Source organism: Podarcis melisellensis (assembly GCF_964234715.1).
Source record: "Podarcis melisellensis genome assembly, chromosome: 5".
Classification (NCBI taxonomy): domain Eukaryota; kingdom Metazoa; phylum Chordata; class Lepidosauria; order Squamata; family Lacertidae; genus Podarcis; species Podarcis melisellensis.
Window position 1 is genome coordinate 93,895,598 of NC_138537.1, and position 22,314 is coordinate 93,917,911.

The window sequence follows — 22,314 nt, forward strand, 5'->3', positions numbered from 1 at the left end:
GTGACCAGCTCGATACCATTAAGAGCACAGATCACCCTGAATGCACATCAAAAGGTCATGTGAATAGGAACAGCAAACTCCACAGTTCAAATCTCATCTCAGCCACAAACGATTCTCTCAGTCGCCTTGATCTACCCTATAGTATATCCAATTTTATTTTCATAGCAATCTTCTTAAGGTAGCCTCCCAAAAACCAACTTGCCGGCTAAATAGAGATTCGAACCCTGACAATTTCTTGACTTCTATTCATCATGGTACCCTGGCTTTCAAAAATGCAATTTATGGGTACGTTAATTTCTCACTTAAATGTAATTAACTCGCTGTGTAATCCTGCAGGTATTTATGCTGGAGGAAGTCCCAGTGAATTTTATGGGGCTTACCCCTAGGGTCAATGGATGCAGGATTTCAGCCTTACTAACCAGAATGACTGTAGGCTTTTTCTGTCAAGTCTCCTTCCTGAATTCAAGAGATGTGGAGGCTTTGAAGCAGTTGGGACAACAGCTTGATGACAAGCAGAGAAAAACCTGGTCCTGGCAGAGTTCATTGTACAGCCTACTCCGTGCTGATGATAATATTTTTCCTCCTTTTGTGTCAACAGTGTCATCCAGCAGAGTGGTTTCAAGTGATGAGGAATCCTCTTCTCACAGCTTCCTGCTAGGGAAGGCAGAGGGGTCTATCGATATCCCACTATCATGTGTTGACATACCACTTAGCAAGCTGGTCCTGGATAGCTCAGTTGGTTAGAGCATGGTGCCGATAACACCCAGGTTGCAGGTTCAGTCCCCGTATGGGACAACTGTACATCCCTGCATTGCAGGGTTTGGGGCTAGACAGTTCTATGATTCTATGAGAGAAAAGAACTCAAATCGAATCCAATTGAGATGCTCTTGCTCTTGGATGCAGTACAAGTACAGGATGTTACGGGAAAGCCATCTGATTGCCTTTGCTTGAATGAATTTCATTTATTAATACAGTCTGATGATGCTCGGATAGAGGAGATGCTTGAAGGGTTACTCTCTAGTGAAATGGGATCCAGAATGGAGTTGAAGGACTGGTCTTACTCAGGTATTATCAGTCCATGTAAAGCATGGGTAGGCAAACTAAGGCCTGGGGGCCAGATCCGGCCCAATCGCCTTCTAAATCCGGCCCATGGAAGGTCCGGGAATCAGCATGTTTTTACATGGGTTGAATTTGTTCTTTTATTTAAAATGCATCTCTGGGTTATTTGTGGGGCATAGGAATTTGGTTTTTTCCCCTCTCTTCAAAATATAGTCCGGACCCCCACAAAGTCTGAGGGACAGTGGAATGGTTCCCTGCTGAAAACGTTTGCTGACCCCTGAGTAAAGAAAAATGTGGGTGGGGACAAGAAGCTAGCTCCCCACATGTTTAGACCCAGGTGAATTTGGGTGGGCTTTTGAATTTGGGTCGGAAAGGACTTGAGGTAAACACTTCTTTGGGGGAAGAAGGAATTAGCTTACAATTAAGTGGTATAAATTTCTCCTCTGCCTCCTTCATCAAAAAATTAGGCATAAAATCCACTAGAAGCTGCTAGCAAGTGTAACTCCTACCAGACATCTACAAAACGACCAGAAATGGTCCCTGGAAGGATGTTCAGAAACATTGGCCTGGATAAAATGTTAGAGCTCATCTAGACTTCCTTTTGTTCTGCATTTCTAGATACAGATCAGCACTTAAAAGTGCCGTGTCTGAACACTGCTGTTGTTGTTCGTCTGAATTTCTGTTTGTTTCAATCCAGCATTAAATAATTTTTTTAAAAAAATTTTTTATTCAAAATTATAACAAGACATAATATCCAAAAACATATCATCCTTATCCCCCCCCATTTTTCCTCCCTCCCCCCTCCCACACAGAACCCTCAGTTCCAGTCTTTGGTTTCTCTAATAATGCTGTTTTCTGCATGTTACAATGTTGTATAGATCCTCAAACTGTTTAGCTGATTATTATCAGTAAAAAAATTGCGAATGTTTATTCAAAACCTGCCAAGGAGTCCAGTTCACTTTGTTGCATCTTCAGACACTTTGTAAAGGGTTCCCATTCATCCTTAACGTCACAGTTATCCTTGTCCCGTAGCTTATATGTCAATTTTGCCAGTTCTGCACAGTCCATCAATTTTTCTTGCCATGATTCTTTAGTTGGGGTTTCTTCAGTCTTCCATCCTTGTGCTACCAGAACTCTCGCAGCTGTTGTCGCATACATGAAGATGTTTTTCAACTTTTTTGGCAGGTCTTTCCCTAGAGCATTAAATAATTTTTATGGGGAAAGTGCTAGGGCAAAAAAGGGAGGGCATTGCACAGACCTGCTCCTAGAAAGCGTGGGGCACAAGGTAAGTGCGGCTGATCCCAAAGTCAAACTAACTTATGCCCCTTAACTTTCATGGTTCTAGTCTGAGTACAACTTACTTGGATAGAGCCCAACTATTGGGGTGAGGGAACGCCTGTCCCCAGTGCCAGCCGCATTTTGAAAGTGCAAATGAGAGTTGTTCTTCCGAACTCCTTTCCTACTGAACGATGAATGTCATCTATAAGGTCTTCAAATGGACACAGAAAATGTAACCTCTTCCAGGCCACGTTTCCTAACAATGTTTTCATGCTGCTGGTTTGTACTGAACTCCCATTACGACGGTTTGAAGCGGCACATCTTAAAGCGCCTTCTTGTTTTTTTCTGCCATATGAGAATTGTGTGCTAGAAAGCTGCCTTAAAATAACATTTTAATATGTTTTTTATGAAAACGGTAGTAAGCAATCATTATTTATAATTCAATACATTATACAAATGATATTAACTATTCAACAGTTCTTGTTTTTAATTCTGGAACCCCAGAGGTATTCATAAACAGGTGTCAAGAATTAAATACTCCTAAATGAAGAATGTGAGTCTACTGACTTCTGTAGCAAACAAAACCCTTTCACTCTTGTATTTGCTGAGTCATTGAGCAAAGCAACTGAGGTAACAATATTTGCCAAGTGACCGCATTTGACTGTACAGTTAACTGTCAATTAATATTTCAGGTATAGGGCTTTTATTTTATTTTACAAACTTATTTTATTTTACAAACTTTATTTTACGCAGTCATCCACATGGCATCAACGCAAACTTGGAAAATCTTCAACATTACAGATTCAGCTCACATCCGCAAGGTATACTGGAGAGATCATTTATCCATAGCGACTGCTGCGATGGAGAGAGAAGAGAGATTGCCATTAGATAGCCATTCATAAGCAATATAAATTGAGGCCTTTTGGAGTCAAACCCACCTTTCTTTCTTATTCCTCTTATCCCCCTCCGATAACTGTACATCCCAAGTATAAAGGTAAAGGACCCTTGACCATTAGGTCCAGTCGTGACCGACTCTGGGGTTGCGGCGCTCATCTCGCTTTGTTGGCCGAGGGAGCCGGCGTACAGCTTCCAGGTCATGTGACCAGCAGGACTAAGCTGCTTCTGGCAAACCAGAGCAGTGCATGGAAACACCGTTTACCTTCCCGCTGGAGCGGTACCTATTTATCTACTTGCACTTAGTGTTTTCGAACTGCTAGGTTGGCAGGAGCAGGGACCGAGCGACGGGAGCTCACCCCGTCACAGGGATTCGAACCGCCGACCTTCTGATCGGCAAGTCCTAGGCTCTGTGGTTTAACCCACAGCGCCACCCGCGTCCCACATCCCAAGTATACTTCAGCCAAATTTGGAGAGAGGCTGGCTCATTTCTCTGCATTGCTACAGCTGGTGTTGAGTTGAAAATTCCCCTAACACAGAGCCCTCAAAATGTTGCTGGGTACTCTAACAGCATGGCCAGTGGTCAGGAATGATGGGAGTTGTAGTTTGGCAACATTTGGAAGGCCACAGGTTCTCCACCCATGCCCCAAGCTTTTCACCCAACCTTTGAGGGGGACATGCTGCCCCAAGCTCATGTTTTTCCCCACCAGTCTCAGTTTTGGTGTGGCAGGGCTTGTCCCCCTGGCAGCAACGATGCTACTCTGGCAGAAGGGTGGCATCACTCCTCCACCCAACAAGAGATGGTCGGTGATGAGGCAGCTCTCTTCCCTGGTCAGGGGAAAGTACAGCTGGAGGAAACTTTGGGCCCAATCTCAACAGCTACGTTCTTTGGCTGTGAAAGTGAGGAAGGAGGCAATTTCCGCAATTTTCATGAGTGGGCCGGAAAACCATCACAATTTTTGAGGTGGCGGGCAGGTTTCTGAAAGCAGAGAAGCTTGTTTCCCTTTTTTTGGGGGGGGGGGGGAGAGAAGACTTCTTGCTCTGCAGCAGGTGGCTGTGGTAATCCAATTTCTCCACAGTGCCTACAGAAATATTTTTTCTTGCCACCAAAGTTTGCTGCCTTTCCAAGCTCTTTCCAAAAAGCCAACTGGAACTTGCATCACACACACCTGGGGGGTGAAGAGAGGGCAACCAGATGTCTGAGGTGTAGCTGCCACCTCTTCATCCCAACCCTGCCACCTTGGAAAGTCACCTCTCCTACCCACGTTTTACTGACCTCAAATGAGGCAATGGAATGTGCGGCATTTGGTTCATTCTTGACATCCACACGACAAATGATGCAGAAGACGTGTGATTCATAGGACGTTTGTTTCTGCAGAACTTCAACAAATTTTATATTTCATTTTCTTGTCATGCAGGAGATGGGTCTGTTCTATATTTGCCAGATGTTTTTGGCCATGTTTGCAGAAAGTTAATATCTATATGTCACTTTAAAACCTCAGTTCTCCCAGGAGTTCACTGGAATCTGTACACAGCAGCAGGCCGTGGCTGTGTATGCACGGCTGTTTACTCCAACTCCATCCCAGTGCTGGTGTTTGAAGCTGAAGACACATGGCTTTATCCACAATCCACCCGTATCCTGTCGTTTCTTGAGAAACGCTGCTAATTGATGTGTTTTCTCTGAAACCAGCTTCCATCTGAGTCAAAAACGTAAGCTATGGTTGTGCTAAGGTAGGTACATTTTCGATAATCATTGTGCATGTTCAGATTTTGGCTTCCTTGAGTAGGAATTTGGGGAGGGGTGCAGGTGTGAGGAAGCAAATCAGGTGTTGCGTACAGCAACATAAATCTGGGGAGAAACAGCTTTGCTGTGTTTTAAGTTTCCAATGTGTAAATGCCCTGTACCTTTAAAGCAAATTTGAGAGCTCATTCTTTCCCGCAAAGAAATCTGGGCACTGCAGTTTATCACTCGTGGAGTTATGATTCCCAGCAACCTTTAACAAACCGCAGTGCCCAGAATTCATTGTGTGTGTGTGTGTGTGAATGTGCTTTGAAAGGGCTTTAATGATACAGTGTGTGCTTGTCCGTAGTGCTGACATGATATTGAAAAAGTCTTACCTCTCCACTTGGACCCAGATGCTGATTAAATTACTGTAAATATCCCAGTAATTACACACATGCACACAGACACACACACCCCTACTACATGTCAGTCTGGCCAATATTTTGGTAAGAATGGTAGAGTACATTACTGTATTTGAATGCCTAAACCTGTCTATCAGAGCTATGATCCTTGAGATTGCAATTGCTGGTCAGTGAACTTGTAGGCCAGTGGTCTGATTCAGAACAAGATGGCTTCATCTGCTCATCTGGATAAACCTTTCTTGCAATGTGAGTGCAGAACCCATTAATGGTAGCCATTCCATCAAATGCCACTATTAGTTTACCCCGCCATTTCTAGCCTGAATTCACTTTTACAACAGCAAGAAACCGCCTTGTTTTTTTCTAGCAAGACCATTCAGATTCCTAACATTACATTTGTGTATGTGGCACTTCATAATCCCCTCTGCTATTAAGTAGCACAGTATTCTACCACTGAAATGCTAATGCTAAAACAGGTGATTATAAAAGGTTTCCTTTTTAAAAAAACATTTTTTATGTAATCACCTGTTTATTTCTTTCAGAGATTTCTTTCAGCCCGCAGATCTCAGGGTAGGTTACAAAATTTGAAAACAGCAATAATACACCAACATTAAATAAATAAGAGGAGGTAAAACACAGAGTTAAACCTAGCAAAGTAAAACCTAGCAGTGGACTGATGCACAAAGACTTTCTTTAAAACACTGCATGGATTTTACATTTGCATCAGTCACTAGAAGGAATTGAGATGGTGTTTGCTGACTTATGTGGAACCATACAGACCTCTAGTGGTGCAAAATGGAAACAAATGCACACATTGATTGCAAATTTGTCAGGTTGTGAGGAGTCTTGCACACCAATGAAATTTTGCTAGCCTTACCAAAAGCCTCTTTGCTTTCCCCAGGGTTCCTTGGGTTTTTCTCCCAAGAAGGAACCACAAAATTCACCTCAGAATTGCGCATTCGGAAATATTCAGTGGAAATACTCTAGACCTCAGCCCTATCCAGTGCAGGGAGAGTTTCTTGACTATCTCCAGAACGCCCAATAATGTTTTTAGTCAGGCAAGACACAAACGACACCATCTGACCAAAGACACGTAGGAATGTACGCGAGGCACAACCTACGTTCCTTAGTCTTACCAAAATTACATTTGCCTTCCAAATTTATCCCATGAATTCACATTAGTCTATGAGGAAGCTGTTGCAAATGCACAGTCATTGAAACCCGCTAGAAGTAAGGGTTTTGAAAATGACAGTTGTTAAGTTGTGGGTGAACATATCAGACGACACATCGATTCTTCAAACAGCTCTTGTTTATTCACAGGCCAGGACAGAACTGAACTGAAGGGTTCAGCCAGCCTGCTTATATAGAGCTCCAGTACAACGTAACTGTAGCAACTTTCTAAAACTATCCAATCACTGAACGTCACTTTCGATCCCTTATTTGCATAACTATCTACAGTATCCCCCTGCTGGCCCAGGGTGAGAACTTCAGTACATAACAGCAGTAACTTTAACCCTTTGTGGACATCACATAGCATGGAGAGAGGGTGAAAGCTGATACCCTGGCCTTAGCCCACCTTGGGGGCTCCTACTGGTTCTGCCCCTGCCCTGTGCAAATTTTAGGACTCCCCTTTCTTCTGCGTTTGTAAGTTGCTTTAAACTGGGATCTTAGGATGAAGGCTATGATGATGGTCATGATAATAATGATATAATAGGCAGAGGACCCTGGACAGCATTACTGATGATGATGGTGGTGGTGGTATTAATTAAATTGATACACCATCCTTCATCTGAAGATCACAGCATGCAGACTCAACAGTGCATGTGGCCCTACAACCTTTTCATATGCTGCTACCCACAAAAAAAGGAAAATACCTAAGACTTCGAGCTGTAATCAATGTGATAAAACCGTTCCACAAATCATTTCCATCCAGCTGTTCAAATAAAAACACCAAATTCACCCTGGTGTCTGCACATCTTTTAGTGCTCACTCAATGAATAAATAAATAATTTTGCCTGTTAACCTTCGCAACAAAGGAGAGGGGGACAAAGCCATACCCGGGGAAGCTCCGCCAAAGTCTGGGAAAGGAATCTCCCTCCTCAGAAGAAAATTGCGCAGAAACAGACATTGCTTCCAGCTCATCCTCTGCCATCTGCAGTGCCTGCCGGAGAAGTCAAATGAGGTTGCGTCTTGGGGGTGTCCTTGAAGAAAGTACGGGGAAGGCTGCTCTCACAGGGTAAGTCTGCTCCAATTACACACATTTTCACTTGTTTCCAAGAAGCTTGGCTCAGCTAGAACTCTGCACATGCCCCTTGCACATTGTGTTCATTTGGCTTTGCCTCAAGCTAGGAGTAAACGATGCCATTGCAAAGGAATAGGTTCTAGCTAAGGATCAAAGGAAGCGACTTTGCAGAGCTAGATAAAATGACTGGGAAAATTAGATACCAGAAAGACTACAAGTTCACCGAGGACTGGAGAAAGTTTACAATTTATCTGGAAAATATCTATGATGAACAGACAACGCTAGTCGGTTTTAAAGAGGCTTTGTGATGAGAAAGGGTATTGTAAAAGAAAATAAGAAGAGAGGATATTACTAACTGGCAATATATTATAAAGGAAATGCGTAATAAATACATAAATATGAGGATTGTGGGAGGAGCTGGTGGAAGTCAAAAAAATTTGTAATATGGCAAATATGTATATGTTTGAATAATTTGTAAAAGAAAAATTTGTTAAAAATTTAATAATAATAAAAAAAAAAGGATCAAAGGAAGCTCTGGTTCTTCCTGCCACATACATTGTGCATTGTATTTGCCACGCAGAGGAATTTTCCCACTAAAACCCATGTACACTAGAGATTAAGTGTAAGCCTAATTAGCCCTCATAACCCCTGGAAGTGAATGCCTGTATTTGGTATTAATTAATCCTGGACAGTAAAAATGGCATCCTCTGGCAAGTGCCTTAGCCCAGCGACCAGATTAAGGCTAAATGTGCATTGTCCAAATTTAGGTTTCTAGGGAAATGCCTCCACTTTCTATACCTCAGTTACCTCGCTGCAAATTCTGATTATCCAGACATCCTTCCTGACCTCCCAGTCACTCTCTCTAGTGGTAAAATCATATTGTGACGTTCACTAAGAGTCTACTACTTGCAGCCATTGTCATTTAAAGTCCCTTCCACCACATCTCCATTCTTAATGAGAGTAGCCTCTGCAGTGCTGGATTTACGTATAAGCTAAACAAGCTATAGCTTAGGGCCCCACACTCTTGGGGCCCCCAAAAACAAATTAAAGGAAGAAAACAACTGGATGTACATTTCCTAAATATAAGATAAAAAACAAATAAAATAAAACCTACATATATCAACAGTGTTTTGTGTTGTGTAGGTTCCTCTGATGTAAGTAATGGGCCCTGCCTGCTAGCCTGCTCCCTAAAATATCACTGGTTTGCTATTATTATTTCATGTTACAGCAGGTTTCTAGAGACGAGATTATGAGTCTTTGTAAATTGTGTTTCTAAAGGAACTTTTGTTATTGAGAAATGCCAATGTTTTTGCATTATTAAGTTTATTATGAATAAAAAATCATTTTAAGTTACAGCTTAATAATTATTTGACTATTAATATACTTCTTCTTAATTGTATTTCAGTACAACAATTACTTTGATGAAATACATACCGTATTTTTTGCCCTATAGGACGCACTTTTTCCCCTCCAAAAATGAAGGGGAAATGTGTGTGTATCCTATGGGGCGAATGCAGGCTTTCGCTGAAGCCTGGAGAGCGAGAGGGGTCGGTGCGCACCGACCTCTCTCGCTCTCCAGGCTTCAGGAAGCTATCCGCAAACCGTGGAAGAGCTGTGCAACTTCGCGCAGTTCTCCCATGGCTTGCGGATAGCAGCCTGTTCTGGGGGGTGGGGGCGGGGGAAGCTCAGACTTTTCCCGCCCCGCCCCGCACCTGGAGGGAAAATAATTTTTTTTCTTTATCCCCCCCCCAAAAAAACTAGGTGCATCCTATGGGCCAGTACATCCTATGGGGCAAAAAATACGGTATTTTGTTATGTGGAAATGGCTTTAGATACCTATTAGGTCCATAAATTACCATATAGCATATATTCAACACAAAACAGCAACAATTTGTTGTTGACAAAGGACAGCTGGACTTATAAAGGGCCTCATTACTTTCATTTTTAAGAAATATTTATTAAGGTTTTACAAAAACATGAATACAAAAGCACATAAAAAAGGAAATACATGAAAAGAGAAAAAAATACATGAAAAAAGAAAAAATGGAAATAAAAAATGCAACATATAAAAGACAAAGAAAAAATAAAAAAAGTTAAAAACAAATCCATTTTTCATAACTTTAAACTCCTTTGCTTATTTCTTTGACCTCCTCACACCTCCCCTTTTTGTGTTCCCATTTACATAATCAAGTCAGCAAATCCTTACCCTCTTTCATTTGCCTAAACTCTGTATCTTAACGTTTTATAACTCTATATTTTCATCCAATATCAATTCATTTTTGCATATTCTTGTTAATTTTGTTGCTAATACCACTTATTTTCAATCCAACATCATTTTAACATTCATTAATTTTACAGTGTTTCTGCAGGTAGTCTTTAAATTTCTTCCAGTCTTTTTCCAGCAACTCTTCTCCCAGGTCTCGGATTCTGCCAGTCATTACCAGGGCCTCACTACTTTCAGTAGCTTAGGGCCTCATCAAACCTAAATATGGCCCTGTCCCTCTGTGTCACAGCTATTGCCAGCAAGCCAGCCCCTTCCTAACAGCTGGGCACCTCTCATTCCCCAGTTTTTCAGCCTTCCCCAGCTTTTTGGGGTTCCCCAGGAAGGCTGCCTTCTATTCTACTCTTCTCCAAGCTTGATCTAACTCCATGGATAGCTAAAGGAGCAATATATCTTCCCCACCTTAGCTCAATCCCTTACCCTTCTTGTCTCCTGTCGTCCTCTCCAGTGTTCTAGGCCATGTTTGATGTTTTCATTTTGGGTTTGGTCAGGATAGTTGCAGGAAACCAAAAGCCAGCATCTCCAAAAAGGGTGCTTTGTATATTTTTGGACCTTTATCGGGTGGGTTCTGTGGAACCCATGGCAGAATCAAATGCAGGTAAAATGTACCAAGGCCTTTGGGGGGGGGGGGGAGAGGAAATCTGAAGACTGGTTGGATTCTTGGGCCAAGAAGCAGAAACAAATTAATCCAGTTATGTTTAACCACCAGAAATTCATCACCCAATTCAACAACTTATTATTGGAGGGAGCTGTGATTAAACCCCTAGAAGGAGGGATGTTGTTGTTGTTGTTTAGTCGTTTAGTGGTGTCCGACTCTTCGTGACCCCATGGACCAGAGCACGCCAGGCACTTCTGTCTGAGGGATGTAAGTACCAGCAATTTCCATTCTGACCTGTATTCACCATAATCAGTGCTGTTTCCGTACTGCTGCAGTTCAATTTCTGCCAAATACTACATTATTTATCTCACTCTCCACTATTTAACATAAGTTACATAACTTATGCAACGATTTATATAAGATACATCCACGTAAAGAAAACATGAAAACAATGTAAAAATAAATAAATCATAGTAGGTATCACTTGCAGACTTAAAACAAAAGCAACAATCTGAATAGATACTAATCGTATTCTCTTAACTGATTTCCATTCCTGGCTACAGATAAAAATGTGAACTGCAGCAATTTCCACTCCTGTTTCCATTTTTGTTGGAATTCCCTGACATCACCACCCTGTTGTCTTAAAATTCATTAGAACTGAATATTTAGCCACTCTCTGTGCTCTACAAGCAAAATTTGTTATGGCCTCCGTTTGCAAGGAACACCCAAGAATTCTGCTGTCAGGCTCCTGAAAACAGAGGCAGAGAAAAATGGAAATGTAATCTTGCCATACAGCATCCTTTTGTAACCAGGGAACCAGACAGAGGGCCTTCTCGGTAGTGGCGCCCATCCTGTGGAACACCCTCCCTTCAGATGTGAAAGAAATAAGCAGCTATCTTCTTTTTAAAAGACATCTGAAGGCAGCCCTGTTTAGGGAAGTTTTTAATATTTAATACTGTGGTGTTTTTAACACTTGATTGGAAGCCGCCCAGAGTGGCTGGGGAAATTCAACCAGATGGGCGGGGTATAAATATATTATTATTTATTATTATTATTATTATTACAAGCAAGCAAGCAAGCAAACAAACAAACAAACAAACAAACTGTAAACAGGTTGTGTACTCCACTGAAGTTCCTATAAACGAGGCAACAACTTACATTTCTACTCCAAAATAAAACCTCTTTAGAACCTTGTGTTTATGATATTACTTTGTATTTTCATAACCCCTTCAAGTGGGCAAAGTGAGCTCTACACCTTATCTCAGAATGCGATAGCAGAACCCTGAAAGGTAGGTCACAGTGGCGTAGCGTGGGTTGTCAGCACCTGGGGCAAGGCAAGTAATTTGCACCCCCTAACCCGTGGATTTGCGCCCCCTAACCCTAACCCTAACCCCCAGATGTTGTGCCTGGTGCGGCCGGCCCCCCTGCACCCCCCACGCTACGCCACTGGTAGGTCAGCATGATCAAGGACTGTATTCGCAGAAGGGATTCTGATTCACAGCTAAGTATCTTGGCTATTCCGCTATGGTGACAGCCAGTGGCGTAGCGTGGGGGGTGCAGGGGGGGCTGGCCACACCGGGCGCAACATCTGGGGGTTAGGGTTAGGGGGCGCAAATCCACGGGTTAGGGGGCGCAAATCCACGGGTTAGTGGGCGCAAATTACTTGCCTTGCTGACAACCCACGCTACGCCACTGGTGACAGCAGCAACTGCCTGAACATAAATAATATACAGCATGTGATAGCAGGAGAAGGTCTTTCCCAAACATGTCAGATCTAATCATTTCTTATCATGGAAAGGCTTCCTTAATCCTTGGCAATCAGTCTTACACATTTCCTTTGAACATACACAGTCTGTCCTCCCTTGAGCTGCAAAGTCTATTCTGTGCTTATAAGGTAAAGGTAAAGGGACCCCTGACCATTAGGTCCAGTCATGACCGACTCTGGGGTTGCGGCGCTCATCTCGCTTTCTTGGCCGAGGGAGCCGGCGTACAGCTTCCGGGTCATGTGGCCAGCATGACTAAGCTGCTTCTGGCGAACCAGAGCAGCGCACGGAAACGCTGTTCACCTTCCCACCGGAGTGGTACCTACTTATCTACTTGCACTTTGAGGTGCTTTCGAACTGCTAGGTTGGCAGGAGCAGGGACCGAGCAATGGGAGCTCACCCCGTTGCTTCGAACCGCCGATCTTCTGATCAAGTCCTAGGCTCAGTGGTTTAACTCACAGCGCCACCCGCGTCTGTTCTTATACAGTTCTGCTAAATATAGTTCACCCCTTCTTGTCACCTTCTGCATTTTGGAAAACCGGTTGGGGATGCTACTATAAAAAGTTCCCTCTCTACACAATAAAGAACCCCCAACCTGGCCATAAAGTATAGAACTGATCCATGTTGAAAATGTCCATAAAAGTTCACCAGAATCTTACAGACTCATATTTAAATGGTGGCGATTGATGTGTTCTGTAGTTCTAGACCAGCTTTTCTCAACCTTGGGACACCAGGTGTACTTGAACTACAACTCCCATCATCCTTGACCACTGGCCATGCTGGCTAGCAATGATGGGAGTTGTAGTCCAATGACATCAAGGGACCCAAGGTTGAGAAAGGCTGTTCTGGATATTACCGCCAGGTGGAGCTGCAGTGCCACGGCCCATGTGATGTGTGGTCTTGGCAGTCTTGAAATGGTTTTGTGTAATGGAAGAGGTGAAAAGGGACCGTGAGATGCACTCAGAGATCTTAGTTATTACATTTTAGATGGTTTTCTCTCCCCATCTTTAACCCCACAACTCCCCCCCGGGGGGGTAGACTATGAGATAATAGGTTTACAATCCAATTCACCAGACTATTGCTTCCAGACTATTGTTATGTTCAGGCAGAATTCAAACGAATACAGGTAAATTCAGGTTTTGCTGGTCTGGTGCTCTTGTGCAACAGATCTGTTTCTCTTAAAAATTGGACTTTTTGCAGTAAGGAAAGCGATAGGAAAACACTGGAAAGTGTGGAATAATACTTGCTTGATGCAACGCCATCCAATCTCACGAACAAATGAGGAGGAATGTTCAATAAATAAGGTACCGTATTTTTTGCACCATAACACTCACTTTTTTCCTCCTAGAAAGTAAGGGGAAATGTCTGTGCGTGTTGTGGAGGAAATGCCTACGGGTGGCATGCCTATGGATTTTCCTCCTCTAAAAACTACGTGCGTGTTATGGTCGGGTGCGTGTTATATAGCGAAAAATACGGTATCTAGAAACAATCTGGCTCATTCGGGTAGCTTCCCTTCAAATGCTAAAAGAAAACTGCTGTGCCAAAGGGTAGGCAGCAAGGCTGAGAAGCAAAAAAGGTTCAAATTTCTCAAATCCCTAGTTCAATAATCACCTCTGCCGAAAACCACAAGTTGGCCTTATGTTAAGCCACTCAGCCACAGTAGCCTGTCCTCCCATCAGCAATATTAAGATAAAGTTACTGAGTTGTCGAAATGCAGCAAGATAATGTATTTGTACACTTAGAAGTGCGATGCGCTAAGTCTTATTCTAAAGATTGCGTGGTTGCAGACACTGGAATTTTGCATGTTGTCAAAGGAGAGAGAATTGCAGTTGGTCCATGTTATTTATTTAATAATGTACACTCCAGCCTTCCAAATACAGCAGCTTTTAAGGTTATCTTAAAGCAGTTGTGGAAAACCTCAGGCCTGCCAGCCCTCTCCCTTGCCAGCCAGGGAACAAACTGCGGTCAAAAACTTCAGCAGTTTATTACGACTATTTCCTATTTATATATTGCAATCACTGCACGTTACACGTTACAGAATAAAAGAAGCACATCCACAATGACTAGTCCTTGCCCTGAGGAACTTGCAATATAAATTTCAATGACAGAAGAGACAACAAAGGGAGAATGCAGAAGGAAGAGTCGCAAGGGGTCAGTACATTACAATGCACCTATGTGCTTACATTTCATTTCCGCTGCGGGGAGACTAAGCGGTTAAGTGAAAGAGGTGAGCTTTGAGGAGGGAACTGGCATTGTGTAGGAATTTTAAGAGGAACGTAGAGGGCATGGCAAGGCTAAGACGTTAGAAGAGTTTAAGTGAACAGGGGGAGGCTTTGCAGCACCTGAGGGTGTTACAGTCAGAACTGCAAACTTCACGGGCTGGGATATATTTTGAAATAAAGTCAGAGGGGAAGGAAGTTCCCTGGATAGCTTTGATAACAAGGACAGTGAGTTCGTGCTGGACATTGGATTAAAACCAGGCATGTCCATTGTGCTTCATAGGTAAAGGTAAAGGGACCCCTGACCATTAGGTGCAGTCGTGGCTGACTCTGGGGTTGCGGCGCTCATCTCGCTTTCTTGGCCGAGGGAGCTGGCGTACAGCTTCCGGGTCATGTGGCCAGCATGATGAAGCCGCTTCTGGCAAACCAGAGCAGCGCACAGAAACGCCGTTTACCTTCCCACCGGAGTGGTACCTATTTATCTTTGACCGTGCTTTCGAACTGTTAGGTTGGCAGGAGCAGGGACTGAGCAATGGGAGCTCACCCCATCGCGGGGATTAAAACCTCCAACCTTCTGATCGGCAAGTCCTAGGCTCTGTGGTGTTAACCCACAGCGCCACCCGCGTCCCTATTGTGCTTCATAAATTGCAATAAATAGCTGTTTTTCTTGGTGCACTGGCAAGTCTGAGATAACACTTGCTTGACACAACATCGTCTAATCTCCCCGCAAGCAAATTGGGATAAATGCTCAATATACAGGTCATTTGATCATAGTGGCAGGAAACCTCACATGCAGAAGCAGAAACTCCCAGGTCTTAAAGGCTCTCTTATGTTCCCTGAGGTATAAGCAAATGAAATTCCCTCAACCTTCCCTCTCATTTTCAAGGATATAAGGCACTGGCCCTTTCACATTGCCTGCTGGTAATCATTTATTATTGCTGTGCATGGTGTTTTACAAAGCGAAAATATCAAAACACAGGACCCAGCTCCAAATCCATCTAGATTACTGTTAGGTTGTGGGTGAACATATCAGACGACACAGCGATTCTCCAAACAGCTCTTGTTTATTCACAGGTCAGAACAGAACTGAACTGAAGGGTTCAGCCAGCCTGCCTATATAGAGCTCCAGTACAACGTAACTGTAACAACATTCTGTAACTATCCAATCACTGAATGTCACTTTTGATCCCTTATTTGCATATGTGGACCTGAACTATCTACAGTATCCCTCTGTTGGCCCAGGGTGAGAACTTCAGTACATAACAATTACCATCTAGATGTAAATATTGGGGGCAGCCTTTCATGAGTCAGCCGAAGCACCTTGCTTTCATACAGATCTAAAAAATTGGTTTCTGGTTGTCCTGATTGAGAATTAAAACTTTAAAGTTGTTCTTTTGAATGTGAAAATATTTTATTAATAAAAGCTGTGATTCTTGCATTTTTATCAAGGGAAAATTGATTCAGGGAAAATCATATGGCAATGTTCTACAGGTGGTATTTAACCCCCAGCAAATTAGCAAAGATGCATAGAACATGTTCCAATATATGCTGGTGGTGTAAACAGGCTGAAAGGACAATGATTCATATGTGGTGGGGCTGCAATAAAATTAAAAAATTCTGGGACACGATATACAAAGAAATTAAAAAAACCTTTAAACAAACTTTCAAAAAACAACCCAGAAGCCTTCCTCTTGGAAATATTGGGACCAGAGTTCTCTAAGGGAAAAGAAGAATATTCTTATACGCTGCAACAGCAGCTAGAATACTGGTTGCCAAAAAATGGAAAGGTGAAACGATACTATCAAAAAAGGAATGGCAGGAGAAACTGTTTGAATATCTTGAATTAGCTAAATTAACTGAGATAATTAGGGGACAGCCAACCCAAAGGTACGAAAATGAATGGAGAATTTATAAAGAATATTTAATTAAACATTTTCCACAATGGACATGTTTTGACTAAACTCCGCAAGTTGCAAGTTAGATTAAGAATACATGAGACATAATAGAAGAAAGAAATTGAGTAAGGAATACGGAAACAGTGATAACAAAAAGGGGGGAAAGGATGAACCCTCAATGAGGCAGTTGGAAGCCATATGGAGGAATTAATAATTTGTCGATTAAGAAAAAGACTTAAACAATATAAGTGTCTTTTAGGAATATATATTGGTTTATTTGGAAATTTGTTTTTTTGTCTGTTTTATTTGGAATGTATAATTTTTGTTGTGCTGGAAAATCAATAAAAAGCAATTAAAAATATGCAAGAGCTTTAAAAAAATGTTTGTGGGCATGTTGGACTGGATATATTTACAGTACTGATAGGAATGTTTTTATTTGTTCACAGTCTGCATGCGCCATCACTCTGAATGATACAGGACACACACCATGGTCACTTACTGCTGATTTTGTTGTCTCCTTGGATGAACCAATACAAGGTAAACTATGGTTGATGAAAGCTGATATGAGCTGGGAATGCAGATATATGACAGTTATTCTTAGTATTAATTTACTTAACCCATAAAGAGTTTCCAAGTGACTTAACAAATTCAAAAGCTTAGCATAAAATGGAAAAAAATGCATTGCAATAAAAGTCATTTTTTAAAATTATTATTATTATTACCCCACCTTTTGCCGCTGACAGGTACTCAAAGCAGCTTACAGATAAAACAGCCCATAGAGCAAAACTAGTGAAATGACAGCAAAAGGCTCAGCAGTAAAAACACACCAACAATTGACAGCAAAATTGTGCTAATCCACCAGATGCCTGGGGAAAGAGACAAGTTTTTACCTATCACCCAAACAATCTTAGTGATGGCATGAAGCAGACCTCTGGACCTTCCTGTGCTGGATTGTTGCTTTATATAGTGTGCAGCATCTTCTGCCATTCCGGTGACAGAAAGGTCATGAGAAAGAACAGTCATGAGACATAGTTATGGTCTTTTACTGGCTGTCCCCAATGGCAAGGCCCTGCCCTGGGCTTAAGAACATGGAGAGATGGGAGGTACAGATACAGTTCTAAGGACACGTCTTTTGATGTCTATAGCATTTGACGGCATTTCCCTGCCTTTGCCCAGCAGATGGCAAAAGTGTGTTGGTGGTTCTTCGTCAAAGTCATTGAGTTGTTTCACACAGTAAGGCTGGCTTTGCTGAATCTGATGCTCTCTCTTCTCTCTCTCTCTCTCTCTCTCTCTCTCTCTCTCTCTCTCTCTCTCTCTCTCTCTCTCTCTCTCTCTCTCTCCACTTCCTGCTGCATATGGTTCAAATTCTCTCCCACATAATGCTTGTCTAACTACTAATCTGTTTTACTTGAAGAAGCTTCTCAAGGCGCATCTTTTGTCTTTTGCTTTTTCCATCCCGAAGCTCTTATTTTCGATAGCTGAGCTATTAACCCTTCTCGTAGGGATGCAGGTGGCGCTGTGGGTTAAACCACTGAGCCTAGGACTTGCTGATCAGAAGGTCGGCGGTTCGAATCCCCGCGACGGGGTGAGCTCCCGTTGCTCGGTCCCTGCTCCTGCCAACCTAGCAGTTCGAAAGCACGTCACAAGTGCAAGTAGATAAATAGGTACCGCTCCGGCGGGAAGGTAAACGGCGTTTCCGTGCGCTGCTCTGGTTCTCCAGAAGTGGCTTAGTCATGCTGGCAACATGACCCAGAAGCTGTACGCCAGCTCCCTCGGCCAATATAGCGAGATGGGCGCCGCAACCCCAGAGTTGGCCACAACTGGACCTAATGGTCAGGGGTCCCTTTATCTTTACCTATGCCTTCTTGTGCCTACATTACTTAAGAAAATCACTGGTGCGCATGCACGGTCCAGCCCATGGAGGGATCTCTGTGGGACCAATCTGGTCCAGGCAAGATAAACCTTGCCGACCCCCTGCTATAGTTCATCCAGGTCTGGTGGATATTACTTTGGCCTCAGCTTCTCTGATGTTACTATAAGTTGATTCTAATCTAAAGTTGTTCCAGAGAACTCCAATCCTGGATTGTCCACTGCATGAGCATAGGGACTAAATCAAGACACTGTATCACTTCACCCCATAGGAAAAGAGGAAGGAGATGTGGAGTCTCAGGACTCATATTTGTTTCATGGTTTTACCCCCTACTTGTCGAAGGCCATAACATCTTTCGGTTTGTGCTCCATCCATATCACAGGTTCCAAGGAGAGGGGTGGCCACAATGTCCCCAAAAAGGCTGTAGGCTATGCTACCGCAACACAGAGACAGGACAATGGCATCAAGTGCAAGGTGTTTTGAAGGCCCAAAGTCAGAACTTCAAAGCACATTGTCTGGTGCTGCTAAAGGGGAGGTGTTTTTTTTTTTTCCTGTTGGCATGTGGCAGTGGCTGCAGGGTGCTTCGTTGGTGCTCATACACCAGTGGATCCGTTCCCAGATACATGGCCAGTGGGTTAAGTAGTCAGTGTAATTGAATTAGACATTTTGTATTTAACAGTGGCGTAGCGTGGGGGGTGCACGGGGGGCCGGCCGCACCGGGTGCAACATCTGGGGGTTAGGGTTAGGGGGCGCAAATCCACGGGTTAGGGGCGCAAATTACTTGCCTTGCCCCGGGTGCTGACAACTCACGCTACGCCACTGGTTTTTAGTACTTCTGCTTTGTTTTTAATTGCTAATTTTAACTGTAATTTGATTAAGAAGTTACAGGTAGGTAGCCATGTTGGTCTGCCATAGTCAAAAATAAATAAATAAAAATTCCTTCCGGTAGCACTTTAGAGACCAACTAAGTTTGTTATTGTGCTTTAGTTGGTCTCTAAGGTGCCACTGAAAGGAATTTTTATTTATTTATTTATTTTGTTATGATTAAGAAGGATTCATCTATCTATATTGTTTGACTGATGGAGAAAGAAGATTCCACCTAAACATTAGAAAGAACTTCCTAACAGTAAGAGCTGTTTGACAGTGGAATTTGCTGCCAAGGAGTGTGGTGGAGTCTCCTTCTTTGGAGGTCTTTAAGCAGAGGCTTGACAACCATATGTCAGGAGTGCTCTGATGGTGTTTCCTGCTTGGCAGGGGGTTGGACTCGATGGCCCTTGGGGTCTCTTCCAACTCTATGATTCTATGATTCTATGATCACCAATATAGCTGATCTATATTCTTCTCCTTGCCTACCCACTGCAGTTCCAGTTTCTGGCCACTGCTGTCTACGCCTCTTGCAAGCTGCTTGCGGTGCATCTATTCCCAGCTGGATTCCAAACCTGGTGGTCTTCATCTAAATCTTCACTTAATTATTGTCATCTGAAACCTCTACTGCTGGACTTAAGTGAAAAAGAAAAAAGACATTTTGAGACTGCTCTTGGAATTTTGACTGCCTTTATACCAGCTGTTCCAAGATGAAGCTCTTCCAGTGGTGGGAAACGATGGCCCTTGTGGTCTCTTACAACTCTATGATTCTATGATACTATGACACTGCGCTGTTCCCTTCTGGGTGTCTTAATGGCATCAGAAACAAAGCTGTTGACTCTGAGCATTTGCACTGAAGAACGGAGCTCTTCATTGTTGAACACTCATCGAATGGAACTCGTCTGGATTGAAACTGATGATTCTTTTGGCAGGTCTTAATGGGCAGACCTTGCAGTCATGAAGAACATGTTTATATGTTCCAACTATTCCATCTCGGACACATCTGAATTGCCATCCTGGCAAGATGCCATCCTGGCTTAGCATTCTGTTTCTCATAGAAGCAAGCTGGATACATCTAAAAAGCCCATAATCATGATGGTATCCCTATGCTGTGGCTTCAGACTTGCTACCATAGCATTATTAAGAACACAAGAAGCGCTATTCTGGAGCAAAACAAAAGCCATCTAGTCCAGATGCCCATAGGAAGCCCACAAGAAGGTCAGGATCGCAGCATCATTTGCCTGCAACCTGTGTTCAGGAACACTATCGGAGCTAAGCAGGTGTGGGCCTGGTCGGCACTCTAGATGGGAGACCATATGTAAGTTACTCTAAGCTTATCATGTAAAGAGATATTATATCTCTGTGAGTAGTAAAACAAATAAATCCTTATTATTCTAAATGACATATTCTGGTGGCATTTGTTGGTTGCCTCTGAAAACTCATGCTATAATAGTTTATCAGGCATCATCAAGCCTCGTTAGTTTGGATGGAAGAAGTTTAGCCTGTTGAAATCAAGAAGGCTTAAAGGTGCTTAGCTTTGCCTAGACTATGTCATTAAATCTGCAAGGTGCCATGTCGTACTTGTGCTTTTATAGCAGAACAAAAAACGGGGTGAAGAGCAGAGGGGCAGGGGATGACAGCACAAAATGCATATTCAAACCCATTAAAGTCAAAGTTATTGTTTTTATACACTATTGGCTGAGCAGTGGGGACAGAAAGAGGCTGCAGCCTTGGAAATGCTTTGTCGGAAGTGCTGTTTGTCCCGATGACACATTTCCTGAGCTGCAACCTCTTTAAACCTTCCTACTGATTTCAGCGGTGATGTCTGCTGCTTTTTTGCCTGTGTTCACAAGTCAATATGTCCCCGTTGACTTAAATGGAAGTAGATAAAAATGATACAAGGGAACTGATGTTCTTTTCAAACGAAAAAAACACTTAAAAGCCAGATAAACATGAATAGCTCATGCACAGAATCAGTTTCATCCCAGCATTCAAAAATCAGGGTTTCCACCTGGAATTTAACTGGACCAGACCAAGCCAATGCTGAACCCCTAATTTTGGAATGGAATGGAAAGATTTCATTCTCCTCCTCTGGATTCCTTGGTTCTGAATACCAATTTGCAAAGCTCATATTGGAACTATTGTGAATTGAGCATCTTGGCCCAAGAAGTTATTCTCTGCTTGGAATATAAAATGAGACTCTGTTCGTGCATGGAAAACCTTCCACAGATCAGATGATTAAAACCATCTGTAATTTATCTGCTTGCCCCAAAATTATTTGATATTAATTTTAAACTATTTTTTTGGTCTCGATTTAAACTTTTCATGCAGGAATCTTTTCCCCAACATGGGGCTTGAACCCCCGAGATTAAGAGTCCTGTGCTCTATTACTATTTCCTGTTAGTTGTGCTGCTGAAGCTTTTTGCTGCTGTCATTGAGGATTTTTATGAACTGCTTGTTTTTTATTGTGTTTTGTTTTGTTTTACTTGCGCTTATGCTCTTTAAAATGTCCTAAGTCACTTGGAGATGTTTCCTATGTAACAAGTGATGATGATGATGATGATTCAGAGGAAGAGATTTCAGAGGGAATGAATTGAGGATTAGACAGGGAAACCTAGAGCAAAAAGGTCCTTTGTGCTTGGGCTTCTCCCTTCATTCTTTGCCCTGCGCTGACCAAGCTATGTTTAGTCGTTTAGTCGTGTCCGACTCTTCGTGACCCCCATGGACCAGAGCACGCCAGGCACTTCTGTCTTCCACCGCCTCCCGCAGTTTGGTCAAACTCATGCTGGTAGCTTCGAGAACACTGTCCAACCATCTCGTCCTCTGTCGTCCCCTTCTCCTTGTGCCCTCCATCTTTCCCAACATCAGGGTCTTTTCCAGGGAGTCTTCTCTTCTCATGAGGTGGCCAAAGTATTGAAGCCTCAGCTTCAGGATCTGTCCTTCCAGTGAACACTCAGGACTGATTTCCTTCAGAATGGATAGGTCTGATCTTCTTGCAGTCCATGGGACTGCACCATAATTCAAAAGCATCAGTTCTTTGGCGATCAGCCTTCTTTATGGTCTTCTTTATGTTGGGAAAGATTGAGGGCACAAGGAGAAGGGGATGACAGAGGACGAGATAGTTGGACATTGTTCTCAAAGCTACCAGCATGAGTTTGACCAAACTGCGGGAGGCACTCAAAAATAATATTTTGTTGAAATCCTTACAG

The 22,314-nt window shown here is 42.9% G+C and overlaps 1 long non-coding RNA gene across 6 annotated transcripts; it reads left to right on the forward strand.

Moving 5' to 3' along the window:
- Positions 1-2,088: 2,088 nt before the first annotated feature.
- On the forward strand, positions 2,089-19,838 carry LOC309370295. 6 transcript variants are annotated; one of them, XR_014168491.1, is made up of 6 exons: positions 2,089-2,967; positions 3,091-3,158; positions 4,734-7,609; positions 15,551-15,719; positions 16,818-16,908; positions 19,604-19,838. It is a non-coding gene; the product is annotated as an uncharacterized lncRNA (long non-coding RNA). The 6 variants fall into 6 exon arrangements; XR_014168489.1 differs by having other exon boundaries at positions 2,089-3,158; XR_014168490.1 differs by having other exon boundaries at positions 3,091-7,609.
- Positions 19,839-22,314: the final 2,476 nt, after the last annotated feature.